The sequence below is a fragment of the Columba livia genome, chromosome 3 (genome assembly GCF_036013475.1).
Source record: "Columba livia isolate bColLiv1 breed racing homer chromosome 3, bColLiv1.pat.W.v2, whole genome shotgun sequence".
Classification (NCBI taxonomy): domain Eukaryota; kingdom Metazoa; phylum Chordata; class Aves; order Columbiformes; family Columbidae; genus Columba; species Columba livia.
This window is the reverse complement of record NC_088604.1, coordinates 93225910-93247885: the sequence shown is the minus strand read 5'-3', so window position 1 is coordinate 93247885 and position 21976 is coordinate 93225910. Positions and strand designations below refer to the sequence as shown.

At 37.4% G+C, this 21976-nt stretch overlaps 1 protein-coding gene across 14 annotated transcripts in view; it reads left to right on the top strand.

Moving 5' to 3' along the window:
• The window catches only part of PPM1B (protein phosphatase, Mg2+/Mn2+ dependent 1B), a 58699-nt gene that overhangs the window by 11442 nt on the left and 25281 nt on the right, over positions 1–21976 (top strand). For 2 of the 14 annotated variants that reach the window (XM_065058220.1, XM_065058214.1), the window contains exons 2-5: positions 5701–5816; positions 7751–8101; positions 15513–15657; positions 20222–20345. The gene's annotated coding sequence lies outside the window, so the exon portion shown is untranslated. The remainder of the gene's footprint in view (positions 1–5700; positions 5817–7750; positions 8102–15512; positions 15658–20221; positions 20346–21976) is intronic. The other 12 variants (XM_065058219.1, XM_065058213.1, XM_065058216.1 and 9 more) reach the window with 8 other exon arrangements.

The following is a 21976-nucleotide window of genomic DNA, read 5'->3' as shown; positions in this document are numbered from 1 at the left end:
GCACTCAGATTTGTGCTTGAAGCCTTTCTGAAGTAAGTGATGGTCCTAGAACACTGTGTTGGAATCTCCACCTTCCTTTTCTGCTATTTATTAATATCTTCTTTCTAGTAATTGTCTTAAGCTATCACTAGCACAAAAAGATTTGGTGAACCTGGACTACCTTCTTCTGCACAGTTTATTTTGTTCCAATTTCAGAACTGTTGATTCTTTCCCCTTAGTGTTTATCCTCTCCTTGGGTCAAAGTCTGATACTGTTACTGCAGGAGGGAAACTGAAATGAGGCAGCAGAGGAAATGAAAAGTAGTGTTCTTAGGAAAAAAAAACCTACAATGCTTTCTGAAGAACTGAATTCATAAATTCACTGGGAATTTAAGATAATCTAGAAAATACTTCAGTAGGCAGAGCACACGATCCGTCAAGTAGTATTCTTCCTTATTCTCTTATCACAGGGATCTGTTTTTTGTGCATTCATCTGTTCATTGTGTGAAAGCTTTTTATCAGCAAATATGCAGCCTTTTATTACCAAGTTCTGCTGTCTGCCATTAGCCTACTGGAATTATTTACCTTTCAGAGGTATCGTGACAGGGGTGGGTAAAAACTACCAAGTGTAGTTTGACCACTGACATCTGTATTGCTAGGTGGGTTGGGGAGAAGCTTCTTTATATTGTTCTTCATTCTTTCTTCTCATTTTTGTTGACATGTGGTTTCTTTAAACTCATTCTCTCTTGTTGTATCCCTTCTTGAGAAGGGATGGGGGTGAATAGAAGAAGCTTTAGTCTATAGTGCTTTTTCCTGAACTGTGTAACAGGTGTTTATTTCTTTAATTCTGAACTGTACAAAAAAAAAAAAAAAAAAAACGCTGACAGAGGAAGACTTAATGCATGGCATGATCTATTCTTATGATGAATTTAAGGTTGTGTGGAACTGGTAGACTTGTATCAGTGTTGCTGAGGAAGCAAAAGTTCCTAGAAGGTCTTTGGGTGGCTGAAAGGATGTACTTGGACTAAACTGCAGTGTTCAGAGAAGGAAAATCAGAGTGGGTTGATGTGACCCAGAATAATTTTTCCTTTAAGAAGAGTGTGTGGGGGAAGCAATAAAGCTTGTTTGGTTTGGCTGCCAAAGGGTAGCGCCTTCAAAACCCTAGAGACAGGGCAAAGGTAAACACAGCACAGTTCAAGGAGTAGATAGCATGTAATTCATTTGAAGCTGACTTGTATTTCTGAATTTCTTCCATGTTGGTTTCTAGTCATTAGATCTTACGCTACCTCAGTGAGAGTGCTGGGCACTAGATACATCTGCTTTCTTTGTCAGGCAGGCACTGTTGTTATTTCTTTGCAGCTTTTTAAAAACAGTGGACCTAACATCTTGGAAGCTGGCTCACTTCATGTACACAATATAGCTTTGTTTTTTCTCTTAGTTATGGGGAGTCCATTCCCTCTACTCAAACAGCTTTCTGCTACATGCTGCCGAGTTGGTGAGCATCTGTTATTCCTCTCTTTAGTTAAAGGTCCTTAGAATCATTTGGTTTTTCACCAATTTTCAATGTTGATACACTACAGCAAAGAGTTCCTGTTAGGCCTCTGCGTGCACTCACGCACTTGCTTCTGGAATTCACTCATAATCCTGACGGTTTCATTAAGGAAAAGGTTCCAATATAATTACCCAGGTATGTTAGGGCTGCTGTATTTCTGCAGTCTTCTGCCTCTGACCATGTGCTCCTCTTCCTCCTCATGCTGATACTTGGCTGTGTCTTATCTCATGGTGAGTGTGAGTTAAGCAATATGTGTATGTTGTGTATGTATTGCTGAGGTTAATTTTCTTTTAGTTTAGCTTCTTGAATCAGCTTGCTACATGAGCGTATGAAAGCAACTACTGATGCAAAAGTTGGAGTAGAAAGTACATGTGGCAGGAGGTGGGCTTATAGCAGGTATGAGTTTAGCTTTGCCTAACTTGTAAGTCTGTACTCTGAGATGTTTCAAAGAAGGGTCTTTTAAGGTGTGGTTACTAACATCAGTTTTTAAAATGAATGGTTTGGATACTTGATGACCTATCTTGAGAGTGGAAGTCCTAAATTTACTGGGAAGGTTACTGCTGATGAAGAGGAGACCATATTGAAGTCCTGTAACTGTTACTGTGCTAGTAGTGTCACCAGCCATGATACAATTCTAAAGCAAAAGAACATGCAATAAAATTATATTAAAACCAATATTATAACTAAATTTAAAAGGTTCATATCTTCTTTTGGATTTTCCCCAAGTGCATTGCTTGCTACAGATGTTGATATGGCTGCCTTCACGGCAGTTATTCAGGTTTAAATAAATACCAGCACTTGCTGACAAGAATATCTTTATTCTGTAGGCACATGAGATACAGCAGAAACCAAAAATTTACATAGCAGAGGTCATGGTAAGGAGTTTGTCAGAAAGTTCCTGAGCGAGTCAAGCTGTTTTTCTCTGCTTTTTGTCACGTTTTCAAATTTCCTTAGGGGATAAGAGGACTGCCTCTGCTCATTTGCTGGGCTGTTTGCATTGTTTACTGCTTAATTTGGAGCTAGAGTATCTTATTTATTCCCTGCTTCAAGTATAAGTTTTGAGGAACTGCAAAGGGACTGAAGTATTTTGGATGAAACATAAGTAATTTCATCACTTGTAGAGACTAGAGTTTGTATTTGTTTGTCAGGCAGTGACTGGTTTTGTATCCAGGAGTTCCTAAATTTGTTCAAGTTCAAAGGTCTCAGTAAAGTGGATTTTCTTTCAATACAATCTGGGAGAAATTCAAACCATCTGAAAAGATGTAAGCAATCTGAATTTCAGAAGTTCTTTCTAATGTGCCTAATGAAACATGGTTAAGTTTTCCTGGCTATTTGCTATTCTTTTCCACTCCTTTCTCATCCCTTTCTTTGCCTCCAGTTTCTATAATAAATTTTAGGTAGAGTTATAAACACCGTTTTTTTCCTTTTATAGCCTCTGCTATTATTGTCTTGTTGCCAGTTACCTTTAAAATTAGCCAGAAACTCCAATTGTTTGGCTGTGTTCACTTGTTGAGACCAGCTTATTTTTATGCACAGAATTCTTATATTTAGGCTTTGGAGCATTTGAATTCTGCAAATTACTGAAGCCTAGAGATGGTTCCTGTTTACTGTTTCAGACATCCTTGCTTATGTTACTTAATAAAGAAAACTTTCTATTTAACTTGATAAAAGCATTTTATGCTGCTTTACTTGGATAGCACTATCAATAAGGAGTTTATATCAATCACTGTAACAGAGTATTTCTGGGCCCTTGAAAAAGAAGGTGACTGGAAATAGGATGGCTTTGCCATGGATCTGTCATGCTTCACCAGCCTGACTGCCTTCTGTCAAATGCTTGGGCTTTCAGTGAAAGGGAGAGCGGTGGATATTTTTTTCACTTTGACCTTAGGAGGGCTTTTTACATTATCCTGCGGAGTAGTCTTATTTACAGTATGACTGGGAGAATGACTGGAAAACTAAAAACTGGTTGAAGAGTAATCTCAAAGGGTGACAGTGGTTCATATTCTGCTTGGACAGCAGTTACAACTGGAGCTCCTCAAGTATCTGCTCCTTTTTTTTTTTTTAATGTGTGTGTGTGTCTTTATCAATGACCTGGAGGAGGAATGCATGTCTTTTTCCAGACACAGAACTGAGTGGCTCAAAGGCGGGGCAGCCATCCCAAAGTTCTCAGAAAGGCTAGAGGAGTGGGCCTGTAGGCATCTCTTAGGAAATTCAACAAGGACACATGCTAAGTCCTGCTTCCAGGATCAATAACCTTCCTGTAGGGCTACAGACTGGTTGGATTGTAACTCTACTGGGAAGGACCTGATTCTGGTGAACAGTAGGCTAAATACAAGTTAGCTGTTTACCCTGGTAGTAATGAAAACAGTTTTATTCTCCTTTAGTTGGTATTTGTTCCAGATGTTCCCAGACTGCATCTGTAACAGTGTGTCCAGTTTTGCTCTTGTTTTCCCTACCCACCAATAAGAACAATGTTGATAAGCTTAGGGCAAGTCAACCAAGATGGTCAGGAGGGCTGGAGTATGTGACCTGTGAGGGTGTGCTGAGAGCCTTTTGTGGCCTTGTTTACCCTGGGAAAGAGACACTTGGGAGGGACCCAGTAGGAACCATCTGATATGTAGAGGAACGGACACCATGATGAAGCCGGTCTCTTTATTGAGATGCACAGTGGGAAAACAAGACAGTGGTCATAAACTGAAGTGAGTGGCTATATGTTGAAAAATTTTTACTGTAATGGTGATAGTTAAGAGGTTATAGGAAGGAACCTGTAAGGCTCTGTGAAGGTTTTCAAGATGTGAATGGATAAAGTCCTAAGCAAGAGTGACTGAGTTCAAAATTGACTGGACTTTGAGAAGGAAAGTGAACTGGGTGGCCCCCTGGGTCACCTACACTCTGAAGTGTTCTTAGAAGAATCACCCACGGCAGGAACATAAGTAGCCAAAATAATAAATACATTAAGTTTTATTTGGAAACTTGGTTCCTTGTATAAATAACATTTCGTTCTAGTGCTGCTAAATAAAATAGCTTGAACATAATCAGTTGCTGTTGTTGGTTATTTTTTATATTAGGCATTAGCTACTTGAAATCTGCTTATTGAGTAAGCATTGAATAAGAAGATGCGTTCATTGAATAAGCTCATTTCATCTAAGAGATGAAGGAAAAGTAATTATTTGCTGGTGTTGAAAAAGAAGTTTGAGAACTTTACAGTGATCAGTATATCTTGTCTCTCACTCTCACCTGTTATTCTGAACCTTATAGTAAAACAAAGCAAATTGTAGAGCAGTTGTTGTTTGAAGTTACTAGGAGGAAAGATGCTGGAAATGGAAACGAAATGTTGGTTTCTCTGAGATTGGTTCACTTCCCTCTTTGCCCAGGCCTATGAAAAGAAGCTGTCATCCTGGGTGCTATAGAGTATGTATACATCTCCAGAATCCAAAACAGAGAAGTCTTTAGTCAGATAGTCATGCTACAGATATTATATACTGGTACAATCTAGGCATGGTGGGATTACCTGTGATAGCCCTTCTCAGATGTTTGTGTGAAAAGCAACTTTATTTCTTTCTCTTAACCAAGGTAATTTTGGTGAATAGTCAGGTGTTTCTGCTTTTGCTTTTAAATGAACCTGTAGAGGCTATTAACAGGCTTCTCTGTCATGGTTTCTGTGCTTTAGAGTAAGTTTGAATCTCTACTTTTAGTCTTCCTTTGAGTCCAGGATCTGGATATATTCTTGTAAACAACTGCATTAGTATGCCAGACTTTCCCACCCTCTCCACTTAAACATGCATGCGTACACAGAAGTGTGTGCAGGCTCCCTCTGTCAGGTGGCTGTACGTATTCGTGGTTTGGAAGTGGATTTGCTCACACCTCTGTGAAGGTGGTACATATTGGTAGTTGGGGTTTTTTAGCCAATAGTGGCCATTGAATGGTGTAGCTTAGATCACGTCATACTTTCATCTCTTAACAAGTGAAAGGCATTCATGTGATCTTCTGCTGCATTACCTTAGATAAATGGGAACTTCCTGACTAACTTCGTCACTTCCAGTGGTTCATGTATTTTATTAGTTCCACTCTAGAAGCTGCATTTAAGCAGTTCTTGAGCTGTAGATTTTATTGAATATTGTATTTAACTAGGAGAGAAATTGGTCAATTCTTCCATCTTACTGCTTTCAGATTCACAGGCTCTTCTGTTTTATTCACCTCTAATATACAAGGAAGAGGTTTTAAAGTGAATCTTTATCAGAAGGACAAAGATCTGGAAGAAATCTGACTTTTGTACTGCTTTCAAGGTAAGGCTTTCAAAATTGTCCATAATCAGATGGCAAAAAGCATGAATGAATACTGAGGCTTGCAAAATGGTACTGAATTCCTGGCTTCTTGCATATTATACTCTTCCTACAGAAGATATTATGGATATTTATTAAGTATCTGCATAATTCTGTGGAAAGACACTAATGATTAGAGGCATATAAGCTAGCTGTGGCTGTGTTTCTTAACTAAAATAGTTAAGTAGGTTGCTGTGTGTAACTAGTGTGTATTAATGGTATGCAAAGCTGTCTTTTGGGTAGTATAGGTGTTCCCACTTGTAAAACTGTTACGCTAAGTTGCATGATATAAAATGGAATGTCTTACTAAATTGGCAGCATCTTATTAGCTGGTTTTGGTTTACTTTAATGTCCTCTGCTGAGCTTGTTGTATTTTCTCTGTGAATGCAATGTTACAGCTCTTGAGTGACAATTCCAGTCAATTTCAAAATACCAGGAAATAATTGGCAGTCAGAGGGCGGGTTTGCTGCATTTTGGAAGGAAGGGTGGATGCATTGCTTTTAATAAAGCCATGGCTTCAAGCAGTTGTCATCTGTCTGCAAGGCAAAGCACTGATCAAGTGGTAGGAGCCTTTGACATCATTCAGCAGAATGATACTATTGCCTTCAGTTTCCATGCACAATTTAACAAAATGTGTAATTATGTTTGCTGCGTTGTTCCCACACCATCCCCAGGGAAGAGCAGAGCATATAACGAAGACTAGGGGGTAAAGTCAGTCGCAGACAAAGTGGAATTCCCTCCGGTGGGACCAGTCTTGACGGACCATCGTGTTGGCTGAGCTAGGATCATGTTCATGGCACTCAAAGGGAGGCACTGAAAAAGTGTGGCTGATGAATGGAGAGGCACATAGCAGTCCATCGTGGAGATGGTACTTTGGCCTTGTATTCCTCTTCTTACACAAAGTATCCAGCCACAGGACAGATAGTGGAGACATTCACATGGAGTCACTCAAAAGGATGTAAATGCTTTGGGGACTGAAAGGTACGGGTAGCATTTAGGCAACCAGCTGCCTAATGCTAGCTCTTCAATTTTGGGGAGGTGGAGACCTGCTGAAATGGGCACTCATTGTGCTCATTTCAGCACCTATTTGAAGGCTCAGGTCAGCAGTCTTCTATTCATGTACCTATTTCTAATTTGTTGTGACTGTGTGGTTCTGCTTTTTATGTAGTAGGTTTTACTGAATTATCTGTGTAATCCCCAAGCTGAATGTCTACTTTTCTTTTTAAACTGCTAAATTCATCAAATTCTTTCAGTCGTAATTCTGCAAAATCCTCAATACTCGAGTATTCCTTTGTGAGCTGATTTAATTTTTTTTTTTAATTTATGGCTACCTAGTTTAATCCATACAATTTGTTAAACCCAGTGTAGAATACATGCATGTTGAGCTTAACATGTAGTAAAGTAGTAAGACTGAGATGCAAGCTTTGAAAGATAGAAATGTTTTTAAAATATCTTGATGTGTTGCTTCTATAAATGGGATGACAGAGTAGGGTGTCTGCCCCCTTGCTACAATTAATGTCTCCTTTTATGCATCTTTGTGCTAAGATGTTTAAGATCCCTGTTAAGTCCAGCAAGGTCATCTCTTTCAGCCAGTAATATACAGGAGCAGTAACCTTTGGTGGAGTTGGAGATGCTGTCTTAATCTGTGTTACCCAAATTTGCCTGTAGCTGATGTCTGACCTGAAGAATTGCATAAAATGAATGTTGAATTATTAACATGCTTGCTTCCTGGAATGCTTTTTGCTGTCAAGTCCATGTAGACCTATCATTACTGCATTGACTACCTATAATGCCCTTAAGCACTCTCTCTGTTATTGATTTATTGAAAACTGGCATGGTCTTCTTGCATGTTATTTTTAATATTCTTATTGATAAAACTGCCCTTTGAATTTTTGCAGGTATAGTTCGACATGTATAGTGATACTTGCACAGTGGCAAAATTAAAACAATTTTTACTCAATAGATACATTTGAAACTTCAGCATTGAAATACATGTTGCAAATCGAGAGAGTTTAAACTATATTGATTAAAAGTGAGTCAGACTGATTTATTCTGAAACTGAAGTTGCAGTACTAATTTGGACAAAACTTTGAGTATTTAAGCTTGCAAGTTGCTAAATGGCTGCTTCTTGCCAAGCGCTCCTCTGTTTAGATGACAAGTGAAGCAATTCAGATAGCCTCAATGCAGACACCTGAAAAAGATTCCATGTGTCCAGGCAACGATACTGGAGACTGCTGCCAGAAAAAAAGGTAATGGAAATTTGTTTCACTCTGCAGTTCCTAGAAGTCCTTCAGACTTTTTAAGAAAGTTTCTCTAGCATGATGGAAAAGTAGAACATGCTCTGAAAGTGCACGGGGGAGTACTGTGTTCTTTGGAGTAGTCTGATAAGCCATCTGTGATCTGAAACCTAACTTTCTATAACATACTGTGGATTGAATAGTATATGTCATGTGATTACAGGTATAGTAATCCTGTTACACTATGGCAGTATATTATTACATATGTAGGATCTGATGCTTCTCTTAAGCATTTGTGTTTATCTATATTACCTATACACTTTGATATGTACCTTATTTGAAATGAACTAAATCAGTTCAACTGGATTGAATTAGGAAGATGATAAATCTGTGTTAGCAATAAGGGAGTAAATTTCTAAGTAAATAGACCCCATTGAAAATGTGTACATTTCTGAGTGCTGATTCTCTTCATACTAATGCAGTACTGTTACTGAGGTAACTTTGCTAATAGGTGGAAAAAACTTCTGAACATGGAAGAGACTAAGAAAAAATATTCTAAAACTGTATTTGAGGTGTAAAAATGACTGTGTTTTACCAATCTCTATTTGGAGGCTTCAGTTCCTGTATTATTTAAATTAGTTCTTTTGGAAGATTGTGTGTGTGTAGGCTGTTAGTTGACATAACAGATGCTTGAATTATCTCCAAGTTTTGTGCTTTTCAGTAAACATTAAAATGCCTATAGCATAGTAACTATTAATATTTGACAGCCTGTAGTACTGGTGTTCTTATGTTACTGATTTGAATGTGCTGGTGACTTTATTATGGTGTCGAATGACCTTTTTTGCATTTAATTTTACTCTTTTTGTGTATAAACCAAGCATGTGGCTTAAAGTCACAAATAGATCCAAGTGGTTAAGCAGTGTGACAGAGAATTTACGCTTTCTGTAACTGTCTGCACAGGATCATCAGCAAGGTCCACACTTTTTTTGTTAACCTGCTCTGATAGCTCAGGTTTAATTCATTTCTATCTCAAGACTCACCCTTAGAAAATAAGGGAAGAAGAGGAACCTTACTTGCATTCTTGGAGAGAGGGGAAGTCCTTCCCCTAATCATCAGTATCATAGATAAATAAAATCCACCCACATAAATTTGATACAGCTTGATTTCTGTCATTATCAAACATAGCAATATTAGAGAATTCTTGCTGTATTTTCTGTACCTGGTGCCAGCTGACATACTGGAGTTTTGATCTGCTGTTGTGCCTTTGAGAATCCTTTGTGGTATATTTGCTCTAAATACAGTATCTGTATAGAAAGACATGTTGAAGAAACAGAGTTTAGGTTGTTGTTTGGTTTTTTGTGGTCAGGAGCATCAGAAATATAAGATGTGGTACTGAAGATACACTTGCTATTGGCTTCAGTGGTGGTAGCCATACTTCATTCAAAAGCTGACTTGATCTAAATGCATTGTTAGCCACTAGATTTTAGGGTGAGATTCTTCACCCAGATGAAAATTAACTTTTGGGAACTTGAGCTGTTAGTGGGCTTAAAAATGTCTGAAAGCTGTTTAGAGAAGGATTAGTCAAGATAGCCTTCTGCAGACAAACTGTTCTTCCCCTTTGTGAACATTTACTACAGTAGGCTCACAATGATAACAATCCTTTGAGAACTATCAAACTGGCTGTATCCTACAGCCAGAGCATCTTAAAGTTTTGGAGCTCAGTCACCTTCGCTCTCTTAACAGTAAAAGTAGACAATTACGTCAGGTTACTCATGTCTATCATACAGTGTTTTGAAGTCTGCAACAAGTTTCTTTGTCCAAATTGCACATACTTGCTACAGAATTAAACAGTCTGAAATCTGATTTTCTCTGATTTCTCTGATTTTTTCCTGACAACTGCGTCTGTAAGAGGTCTTTATGGTCTTGCACTTCTTCTGGGGAAAGGAATGACAAACTCTGGATGCTCTTTAATGCTTCTATAGTAGCTGGAGTGGATGAGACAGTTCACTTCTGTGTCAAGTGGGGTGTGGTTTGGGGACGTGCCTTTTTGGCCCAGAGGACTTCTGGATAGATGTGCCCTGTAATGTTATCAGATGACAGGTGTGGCAGATTATTTCTCAGAATATTTAACCAGTGCTTGGGCTGTGATTTCTGCTTGTTTTGAGTAGATGTATATTTACAAAACCTAAGTAATCCACCTGGAGTGGCTGTATTTTTCTAAACATTGATTTGAAGACCAGATGTTCACAGAGGCAACAAATGGACAGATGTTTGCAAACTGATTCAATAGCTATTGCTATCTAGGTGTTCTACCTATTAAGATGACAATAAATTTAGCTCATGGGGAAACACAATAGGAGTTTGCTAAAAAGATGTAGGCACTTAAGTAACAGTAAATTTGGTCTTATGTTGCCCACGCAAATCATTCTGGTGTGTCTGAGCTGTACTTTGGAAACATCCATCTTCCTGATAGGGATTCAAGACTCTGGCCTTTGCATTAAGAAAGAAGAAACACAAACCCACACAGAATATGAGCACATCTTCCTCAATCTGCAATTCCTGGAATGCTGTGGAAGGCACATCTAGAACTTTACTTGCACTATAGCCATAATGTAAGATATGATAAAAGCTAGGTAGAGACTTTGCAAGCTCTTCTCTCTCAAGTCCCAGCAGCCCCAATAAACATTTTTGCTCCAAGTAGGCGGCCTCTTTTTACAATCCTTCTTTGCAGTTTTGAGGATATTTTTTTGGTGAAAGAACACAAACACAGAAACGCAGCACATTTTTGCTCTTCAAGATACTCTCTTCTCCTTAGTTCAATTAAAGATCAGGTAACTGAAAATGAAAAAGTTTTGTACTTGGATATTTTTACTGAACCATGTTAGATGCCCTTTCTCTTCAGCATTCCTGAAACTGGGTGATTGAAAATCTGTCCAGCATAACTGATTGAGATATGATTCTAGGTTTCTATGCTTGGGATATGCTCAGTATAACTCTAATCTCTTAAAGGAGAACAGAGGAGTAAGTGCTTGCCAGCAATCTCCCAGTAGGCAAATGTAGATTGCATATGTGCATTCTGAATTCTAGTAAGGCTGGCATTCGGTGTTCCTGCATCTTCTGCTTGTATAATTCAACAGAGTTAGTTACTCATCAGCTAGATGAGCAGTTTGTGCTTCATGTGTTCACTTTACCAGCACAGCTCTGTATGTGACTGAGCAACAGACATCAGCACAGAAACAGGAACAAGCTTCTGAGAGCAAATATTGCTTAAGCTACCACTGCTGCCAAGACGTCTACATAGCCATATTGTGAATTTACTGATCTAAAGCTTACCTTCAAACAAATTACAGATAGTTTAGGAATTAAAGATGTGCCTTGTAAATAGGTAGTAAAGGTAGGTCTGCAGGAAAAATGTTTGGAGTTGCTTTGTAATTGCTTTCTTGATGTATCAAAAAGCAGCTTTCTGATGCTATAACTTAAATCCACCATTTGTGAAGTGATATTTAAAAGTATGGACCTAAGTAGAATGCTAAGCTCATAGCGTTATCAAGCATTTAGACTAGTGTAAAATACTAGACTAATAGCGTGTTTTTGTTTGACATTTGGCCTTGAATAGTTCAAATAAATAACTTGCAATGAAACTTTGAACTGCAAACTTCAAACTGCTGAACTAAATTTTCACCAGAACCCCGAGTAAATTTATTTCAAGGTATTTACTTTTTTTAAGAAACCCTGCATGTTATTTCTAAAATGCAGTGCAAAGATAACTGTTGCACTTTTTACAAAACCATAATACTAGATCAACTGCTTCAAAAAGGATAAAACACTTAAGTTACTTCGTAGAGGTTTTAGTTTCAAACTTTTTTTCGTTCTCCTTCACTTAACTGTTGTAACACAAACAAATGCCTCACACCCACAAAAACACAAATCAAGGCTTTGCCCAGTCTTGGTTAATTCAAAATGTTTTTGTATAGAACCCAGAACCACTTGGCAAATGCAGTGAGAATTTATTATCTGTTTATTACAAAGGATGAACAACTTTCTCTTCTGGGTGAAAGTTGTATGTTGGTTCAAGTAATTACACAGAAATTAACTCCTGTTTTAGTTTGGGCTTTGTCTTTATATGTAGAGCAAGGAAGAACTATTGTGTGAACTCACAGCACAACTAGCGCACTCCCTTGGTATGTCCTCATATTTCTGAAAAAATCAGGTAACTAGTTAAATGCTTCTTTCAGGAGAGGGATGTTGTCTTATGCTAACCCTATGTAGGGAACATGTGGTTAGGAGGTCACAATATACTAGCTAGCCTATGGTGAGCTTACACTGTTGCTCTTTTCCTTCTCTGTTCTACTACCTTTTGCTTCTACAAAATCCTTTACTATCATCTGTGTGAAACAGTTTACAATTCTGGGGAATGATGTTGACAGTGGTAGTATTGTGATGTCATAAGATCAGTTATGATGTATAGATTATAACTCTTTATGTTGATGTTCAGGAATGGGGATTGTTGGTTTGTTTACTTGTTTAAAAGCAGCAAAGATTTGGTGATCTGTTAAAGGTTGGAGTTGTAGCTGATTCTGGAGCAGAATAAAACTAGTGTTTTTCTGGTACTCCTTCGACCAGAGTCTGGAAACTTGCAAAGGACTGGGTGTTGTGGTGGGTTTTGTTTCTTTTAAACATGATTATTGTGTTTTTAATCCTCAGGAAGACCAGCATTTCATGTCTATCCTTCTGTAAAATAACATGGTAGGGTTCTTCAAATTTCTCTGCATAACTGAATAGCTTGTTCTCATGTGCTTACTATTAAATATTGGTTTACGTTCTTTACTAGTGATGTAGTTATGATGGCTTTGGCAGCACAGTCTTTCTCTTCTGAAGAAAATACTGTAAACATGGTGAAATTCAAATTCTTTGTTATCAAAGGAGTATTTAAGTTTTGCTCGATTTTACTGTAGTGTACTGGTGTTTTGATAGCAAAAATTATAAAAATTTACTGAACTAACTTAGTCTTACTCAGATATTATGTGTTTACATACCCCGAAGATTTGAGCCCAAATAAAATGTTTAATACATCTTATAATTTTGTTAAGCTTTTAATAGGAAGCATTCAGCTTTATTCTTGTCATGTAATGTATGATTAGCAATCTGGACAAAGGCATTTCATCTGTGTATGTGAGCATTTTTTACATGCAAATTATTGGGGGCTGGATCTAATAGCTTGTATGCCAGAGATGTATCATGAATCTAAGTGTCTTTTCCTGTGGAAAAAAGTCGTGCAGCTTATTTGAAAAAGTAACAGTCACTATTGTGCAGAAGTATGTACAAGTAATGTCTCTCCTTTGTGCAGTGTTCGGTGGTGGAGTGCGTGTCATCAGGTATTTTCGTGGTTTAAGACACTAAATACTAAGTATTTTGTACTTCTGAGAATTAGTGTAGATAGAATTTGGGTGAATAGGAATGTATACTGCTCTTAGCCCGAAATATCTGCCTTTGAGTCTTCTGTCGGCAACCTGTCTCTGAGCTCTCATATTCTCCGTGGAGTAGAAGAATTCACAAGGGTCAAGGCTCTTGCTTCTGGAAAGCTTAATTCTTGTCTTCTGGTCAGCTTTTGTGAGTCAGCTGCTTCTGAAGGCTACTGGAGTAGCAGCAAGAGAACTGAGGCTCCTGAGTGCTTCATCATACGAGCACCCTGTATCCTCATCATCATACGAGCACCCTGTATCCTCATCATCATACGAGCACCCTGTATCCTCATCATCATACGAGCACCCTGTATCCTCGTAGTTAAGGAGTTATTTGGAAGATGGGAGACAGTGCTTGAAGGGATTTGCATTCTGCTCACACATTCAGTGCTCATGCTCTAGTCACTGGTGTGTTTAAAAAGAGGGAATTAAGCTATTTTGTGCAACCTTGTGAATCTCTGCTGCTTGTGGTGGTGTGTGGGTTTTAGTTTGGTTTTTTTTCCTCCTTAATTTCTTGGCTGTGGAAGCAGTTTTTTTACTGATAAACTGTTTAACTTTTTTGGGGAGAGCTTTTGCCTTGTCATCCAATACAATGACTTAGGATACTTGCTGTCTAGTTCTTTCAAAATACTTTTTCAGAGTTCATTAGTAATTTAGTGGATGCTGCTTAAGGTGTAGTTTCATAATACTCCGAGCAAATATGAATCGGCAGCAGCCGCTGGTTCTGCTTTTCTGGTGTTGGCACTTGTCTGATCCTGCATTTTCAAAGCTGGTTCAAAGACTCAAGTGGCAGAAAACCATTGACTCTTTCTGGCTTAGTTTGATTCTTTAAACTATCTGTCCTGTTGTGGTTCCTAAGAAGAGAGAGAGAATGTTGGGGAAAACACAAGGCTTGCAGCAGTGTAAAGTTACAGGCATAAAACTTACTGGACCCCTACAATTCTTCAAACAATAGTAAAGTATTCCTTCTTTTGAGTAATTTCTTGCTTATGACGCTTCGTGGTAGTTGAAAATCACTATTTAGTGTTTAGAAGAGGCAAGCCACAATGAAATGTTGTCATGGCTCTGTTTTTCAACCAGTGGGCTTAAAGGTCTACAGTATGTCCCCTTTATCGCTCATTCAGCTCATCAGAGTGCTGTAATCGGTTTAAAATTGTCAGTATTACAATAAGGCTTGTATTTCCCTCATGTCACAGACAAAGCTGGCTGTTGTCCAAAATTCTTCCTGTGATAGTTCCTTCTACCAGTGTACTGTCATGGCAACTTTTGTAAGATGCAGTGGTTTATAAGATTAAATATGTAGTCCCTGATCCATGAAGGGATTTGGGCATTTGTATCCTGTTCAAAACAAAGGGTAGATGCTTTTGTAGATAGACACATCTGAATTGTTAGTTATATGCTACTTTTACATTTTAAGCTGAATTTATGGTGAATTTTATAGAAAAGACTTCTAAAGAAACATGATTCTTATTTCAGAGGAGCTGAAATACTTTTGCAACTGAAGCTTATTGCTTTTGTTTTAGACTCCTATGCATTTTTACATCTGAGCAAGCAGAATAAGTAGCTTACAAATTACACGTGTACTTTGTGGGTTTAAGTCTTGTCAAACACTCAAACAGTGTACTCTGTCATTTGAGCAGGTGAATAAAATTAAATAGCAGGCATGCAAAAGGTATTCCCTCTGTTACTGAATTTAGGAACTTGAATGCCAGGTAACAAGCTAGATGACTTTTTAAGTGCTAGTCTGTGCTGCTGAAGGAAATAGGGAAAAAAATATGGTTCTTTGTTAGCATTAATCTTTAATATGGTGTTGAGAGAGTGTACTGAAGGGTCTGACATCCAGCCATAGCTTTAGTTCACACACTTCTATTTAGGAAAATGTTGTATTCATGAAAAAATTAATGTACAAATCTGTTGTAAACCATCTGGTTTAGCTAACTACTTTCTTTGTTTCTTTCTAGGAAATACCAAAATAAAGCAGATGTTTGGTCCTGTACTGTTATCTCAAGGTTTTGCAAGTCATTCTGTTATGTCCTTCTTGGCAGCAGGAATGTAAACTAATTCTTTCAGCACTGGACTTAAACCTTGACAAGGTTGCAATTACAGGTAAGAACAAATTCTGCCACTTGTAAATTTATGGGAAGGTTTAATTGCTTTTACTTTGACAGTTTTAATTTGCAGCTTGTAATTGACCAGGAGTTTATCAGGAATTTCAGAAAAGATTGGATAAAAAGATGTGTTTTTTCTTCTTTAAATGCATTTAGCTTTTGCTCAATCTTCTTTTTAGTAAGAAGCAAATATAACTTTAAGTATAGCTTCTCTCTGCTATAGTACAAAGCACTGTTAAAGAGTGGGGGAAAAAAAAAAACAAACTAATTTTTCAACACCTAAATGTGTGCTGACCTAGATTTTGAGGAAGGTACTTTCTCACACGAAAGACTGTATGGTGTCAGTCAGTAGAAGCCATGAAGTGTTATGCCACTGTGGTGAGATCAACTTATCATCTGTGTGTGACTTTTTTCCCCTCAAGATCTGTATTACCTCAAATGCACTAGTAGCAGCTGTACTGCTTAACTTACTTTTTCTAATCAGTTACAGGAAATATCTAAATTTTTGTTACAAGCTCACTGTAGCTTTAACTCTTGAATTGCCTTTTCCAAGGGTAAAGGTTGGTGTCTGATTCCAGGTCAGTGAAAGTGTTTTGGCTGCTGATTCTGCATCATAACTTTATCTGACAATGATGGAGAGAACTCTTGTCTCACTACTCAGTCGCTACCCTTTAAACTTGTGTAGGGAACTAACAGTCAAAGTTCTTTTACTCTGCCTTTTTTTTTTAAATGATAAATTAAATACTACAAAACTATATTAATTTAAAAAAAATACCAACACCACGACAAATACCTGTCATAGAGATTGCATATTTTGTTTTGTATGTTTCTGAATAATTTATTTCTGTTTTTAAACAGGTGGTATGTGTTTTGAAGACTACCCATGAAACAGATTTATTGCATATGCTGAATTTGCAGAATTATTATAAAGTTAAGGCCTTTTGGTCTTGATTTCTATTCTGGTATCTTTGACAGAAAGAGTTGCTTGCCTTAGGCTGCACTTGTCAATAGTGGCAGGATAGGAGTTTGGACTGTTGGTATCAAGCAGTCTAATATGTCTTGCTGTGGGTGATGCATAGGTCAGTGACAGGTTTGTGCCAAGGAGGTTGCGTTGATTGTTCTTCTGCTACAATGAAAGAAGGGTTCAATTTAGTGTTTGGTTTGGTTTTGGTGGTGGGTTTGTTGTTGTTGTAACTCTCATCTAGATTGAATGTTTGTACTTAATTTGCAGTGATGTAACAGATTGAAAAAAGACTCAACTCTTCTTAGGCTGTTCAAGTTGTAGACTAATTTATGTTGGCATGGACTTCTACCACTCATGTAGCCCAGCCCGTGTCTGACTTCCTCAGATTTCTGTATGAATCAGCAAGTCACCCCTCAATTATGTAAATAAATGGTTTAGTGGTTCAACAGACCTACAACTTATTCTGCTCTTTCAGACCTGTTTAGGAACCATTTATTAATGATACGATTTGGTGATTCATTGCTGCCCTATTCTCACTAAAATGCGTCAGAAGCTTTTGGTAAACAAACACTGAGAAAGGTAAGAAAATTTAGAATAGGGGAGTACGCATCTTTAATGGCATACTGCTTCATGCTAATGAGTAAAAAACAATTATTCCATTTTAATACCAATAGTGTATTGTCTAAACATTGGCTCTCTTTCTTCATAATCTTAGGTGCTATTTCTTTAGTAAAAACCTGGCTGGTCATGGTTAAATTAATGATTAGTGATTGAAAAGGTGCAAACTACATTTAACTCAACATAGTTGGTCTTGTATTGAATTAAAAGAACAAAAAATATTCTGCATAGGAAATAACTATAAACTTTGAGGGGAAAAATCATTGCTCTGTAGTGATGGCTGATGCTGCTTGATTAAGGTTTGACTGTAAAAATCCATCGACCTGGGCACTGATGGCCTTGTACTGCATGCTGTGATTGCAAAGCTACATTCTGAGTCCACTTTCAAGTTTTCTGTGAAGTTCCCCTTTAATGCCTGAAGTATGATCTCGAACTTTGCAACTACCAGACTGCATTCCAGAAAAATAAGAAGCCACAGCACAGAAGTGTGCGAATTGTACATGAAACAAAGGCAGTTGCCATATAAGCTGAGCTTGAAGATCTGAATTTACCTAGCTTCATCCATGTTTTAATGAGGTGCAAGAAAGCAAATTATTAATTTCTGAAAAGGCCATGACCATGCATGTTTTTCTGGTGTTAACAACATACTAAAAAGGTCTTAACCTAGATCCTGGTGCTTCTCTCTTTTCCTACTGTTTTCCCTGTTGGAGGTTACTTCCCACTATGATCTGCTGTCTAAGCTGATGGCTTCTAAACCCGCTACAGTCAGTCACAAAGTTTCAAAGTACTAAAACTAACTTTGAGCCTCTTCAGTGAAACAGTTCAAAGAATAAGGGCAGAAGCATTTCAGCCAGCAGTTCTGAGTGCTGAGGCAGAGCAGAAGTAGTAGTGTTTGCAGGTATTGCTACTGACATTGAAAATAGATGTGAATCCACGGTGTTAAATCACACCTATGTACCTTCAGACCAGTTTCAAGTAGCTGAAGCACATTCTGAAATAATCTCCTTTTTAAGTTGCTGGTTTAAAAGTAGTGTGGTGGGGGAATGTTGTGTGTTTTGTTTGTCTTTGTTATTGTTTATTTTCTCCCAACTGTTGTGAGATTTAAGATGCAGAAATTCCTTTCAAAGTTACAGCAGTAGCTTGTAGACCTGTATTCTACTTGGTGATGGGGGTAACTTGCAAAAATTTTGAAATGCCTGGTTTAAAATCCTATTGGGCTTCTTTCATGTCATCTTTGCAGGATTTTTTTTTTATTTAGTAGGCTCTGTGTTAAAGGTTTATATTGATACTTAATTTCTCTGTGTCATTATCTTTGGCCAGCTGAGATCCTTTCTGATGGTGACTCAGACACAGATTATTTGAAAACAAAGGAAAAAAACCCTCAAAACAAATAAAACTCATAGTGAGTGCACATAAATTATAATCACTATCCTTTTATGTAGTTCATTTTTAAGTGTAAGTGAAATATTGAGATCTCGTTCTTAGATTCCAATTATTGTGGTTTGACTCTGCCAGTACTTGTGAGTACATAGTTAGAGTAGCAGTTACAGCCAAGCTTCAAGGAGACCTCTTGCTCAAAAATTCAATAAGTATTTGCCTAATGTAAACTTATGTAGTGCCACCATTTTTAATGTCAATAAGTCAAAAGCGATCCCAGTTTTTTGGGGATCAGAAATAAAGATCTGGTTGCACTTATTGAATGAACTTGTATTTAGAATACATATAGTCTAAATAAATAGTATAACTGTGGGGATATTATAATGATAATATATTGTAAATAGACACAAGATTACTGAAAGATTACTTAGAATATTCCGTCACTCTGTTTCTTGTGTAAATACAAGTTTACAGGGAATCTTTATGAATGTCAAAACCATCTAAGGTGTGTGTAGACACATAGAATGTGTAAAGTGTGTGCATGCACATACTAACACACTAAAGAGAGTATAAGATGGAGACAGAGGACCTCTCTACCAAGTTTGAATTTTTTACTTACATCAGAAAACTTATTTCTTTCTGCATTTTCAATAAGCTTTGAAATTGTTTGTCACAGATATTTTGCTTATTTATTTGTCACTTGCATAATTCTTTTTTTTATAGCAGGAGCACATGTGTTTTGTAACAGGAAACTGTAGCACTGTTTGTTTTTTTTTTCCCATGGTGCTGACTTATTAAATGTGACTGGTCCATTGAGTGAATCCTTCTGAGGAAGAGACATTTTATGGTACACTTCTATGACCTAAACCCAAAAGATCATTGAGTCAGTGAAATCTGTTTCTCTTCCATGCTCACTGAAATGGCTTGATTTTTTTTTCAGATTGTCTTCAAACCAGTTACTGCCTTTTATAGTCTACATAATATACACAGTGATAGAAAGATTTCTTCTTCTATGTGTTTGGTGTCCTTTATAAGACAAGTGATAAGCTGATTCCGAAACTCACTCTTTTCTTACTGATTGCAAGTCAATATCTGCATCCTTTATTAAAGATTTGTAATATTAAATAGGATTATTTAGAATATCAAGAATATGATCTTGGATAGTATCATCTTTTCAGTTTCAGAAATGAAGTTATAATATTGTGTGTAACTTGTGAATGAGTGGTAATCAGCCATTTAAATCCTTTCACGAGTCTCCTTTACTGATGTTGGTTCACCTATTAAGCTGTGTGAAACTTGTTTCGCTCTTCACTTAGAACATTCAGTTGCTGAGAGCACTTGTTTGTAGCCTTGCTTTGCTTTTATAACACCATTTGACACTGATTCATTTTTGTTTTTTCAGAGTAAAATCAGATCTTTCAAGAGAAAGGGCTATGAAAAGTATTTTGGCTGTGTATCTCACTAAGAAATGAAAACACACAGCAACAGAAGTGAGGTAGCTTCCACTGGTTCATAGTGTTGCAAATGCTCTTCAGATAAAAAGAAGAAAAATAATTATGCAACTAATTGTAGACAGAATGTAACTTACTACTTTCACTTGCAGATGACATACAGTGTGAAGCTTGCAATGTGTAACATAAGGTTGTGTAGTCATTTTATCATCTTTGCTGTCCCAGCTAATATAATTAGCAGCCAGTGGATGGTGACTACAGAGATAAAGAATAAAGGTAATATTTGTGATTTCTTGTGCATGAGATTCTTTAGATAATATCATAAAATTCAACTGATTGGGAAGGTGGGTAAAGTTTAGGATGGATAGTTTGTGTTTGAAAGGGCTTAATGAGTTTTCAAGTTTTTAAAGTATGGGAAGTATTTTGAGAATATTAGATGCAGCTTTGAAGTCAGTCTGTAATTTGCTCTTTTGCATTAGGTATGCCGTTATCTGTGAAATTGGTACTTCTAGTTTTGCTTTATAAAATCCAGTTTGAGGATTATTTTTACGTTTATATAGAGTAAAAGCAAATGGGCAACAACCTTTGAGCAGGTTCTCTTAATAATTTGTTTTTACTATAGGTTCTGCAGCTGAGGATGTGTACCTTGTACATGGAATGCCCTTTTTGGAGAGCATAAAAGGCTCAGGACGCTTTCTCTGGTGCTACACAATTCCTTTTTTTGTTTTAATGACTACTTAAGACAATTTATTAAGTGCAAGATTTGTGTTATAACTGAGAAAGGGTCAAAAATCTCATAGTTGAACTAGAGGGAGTAATTGCACAGTGATAGCGTTTATATTGTCCGTGCAAAGCTTTAATTTCTAGCCGATTGTTTAAGAAATCATCTTCTCTAGCAAATCTTTCTAAACCTGGAGTCTCATTAGTGTTTTATTCTGTATCAGAACAGATAATTTGAAGACTTGTAATTAGAACATAGCGTAGTACTTGAACATAAGAACTGTTTGAATTCTAGCATTTCTCAACTGGTTTGACTTAGGTGCTTTCTCCCTACTTTTTTTAAGGAAAAAGTACATCAAGTTATGTGATGTTCAGTTTCTTACACCGCATTGTTCCTTTTGCATAATATTAGTAGTGGCTGAATCAATGGCTGTTAAACCTGAATTAAAACTGGCAGTAAAACTAGACTAAAAGTAAACCAGATATGGAGTTGCTGCAGTATTTGGGGGAAGTTTGTCAAAATTTGTATTTAAGTAAGGAGACACAGTTCAAAAGAGGCATAACTGGCGAGCAGGCAGGTGGGGTCTGTGTAATAGTGTAGATCCTTGTCACTTCACAGAGGTCACTGTAGCGGAGAGGTAGTGTAAAGTTTGAATTATCGGGAAGAAAGCCCTGAAGTTTTGACCTAAAAAAGGAGATGGGGTGTGGAATCTGTAATCTCTTCCTCATTGCATTGTACTATTTCTTCTTATCTCTTCTGTCAGAGTAAGCTATAAATGCTGAAAATGTGTTTAAATGAGGAGAATGGCAGAAGTAAGGATTTCTCCAACCTCTTTTTCTGACCTGGTAACAAACTCTTAAACGACAACTAGATTATCATGACTCTGCAGGCTTGCTGGGTACTAGTGTGTCAGAGACTTAGTGACTGGCTGCCAGGATCAGTCCTGGCAGGATTCTCTTGAATTCTTTTTGGATTAAGGTTGCTATAATTTCCACATCCAGTCACTAAGGGTTTCATGGGGCAGTCATTTTTAGCATTATCAGAGGTTGTGGTGTCTGAGTTTATGAAGTTCTCAGAAAGGTACTATGGGATCTGTGAATTAAATAATCTGTTCTCTGCTGACTCTGTAAAATGCAAGGTAGTTTTTCAGGTCTGCTTAAGACAACTCAGTCTAGTACAGGAGAGG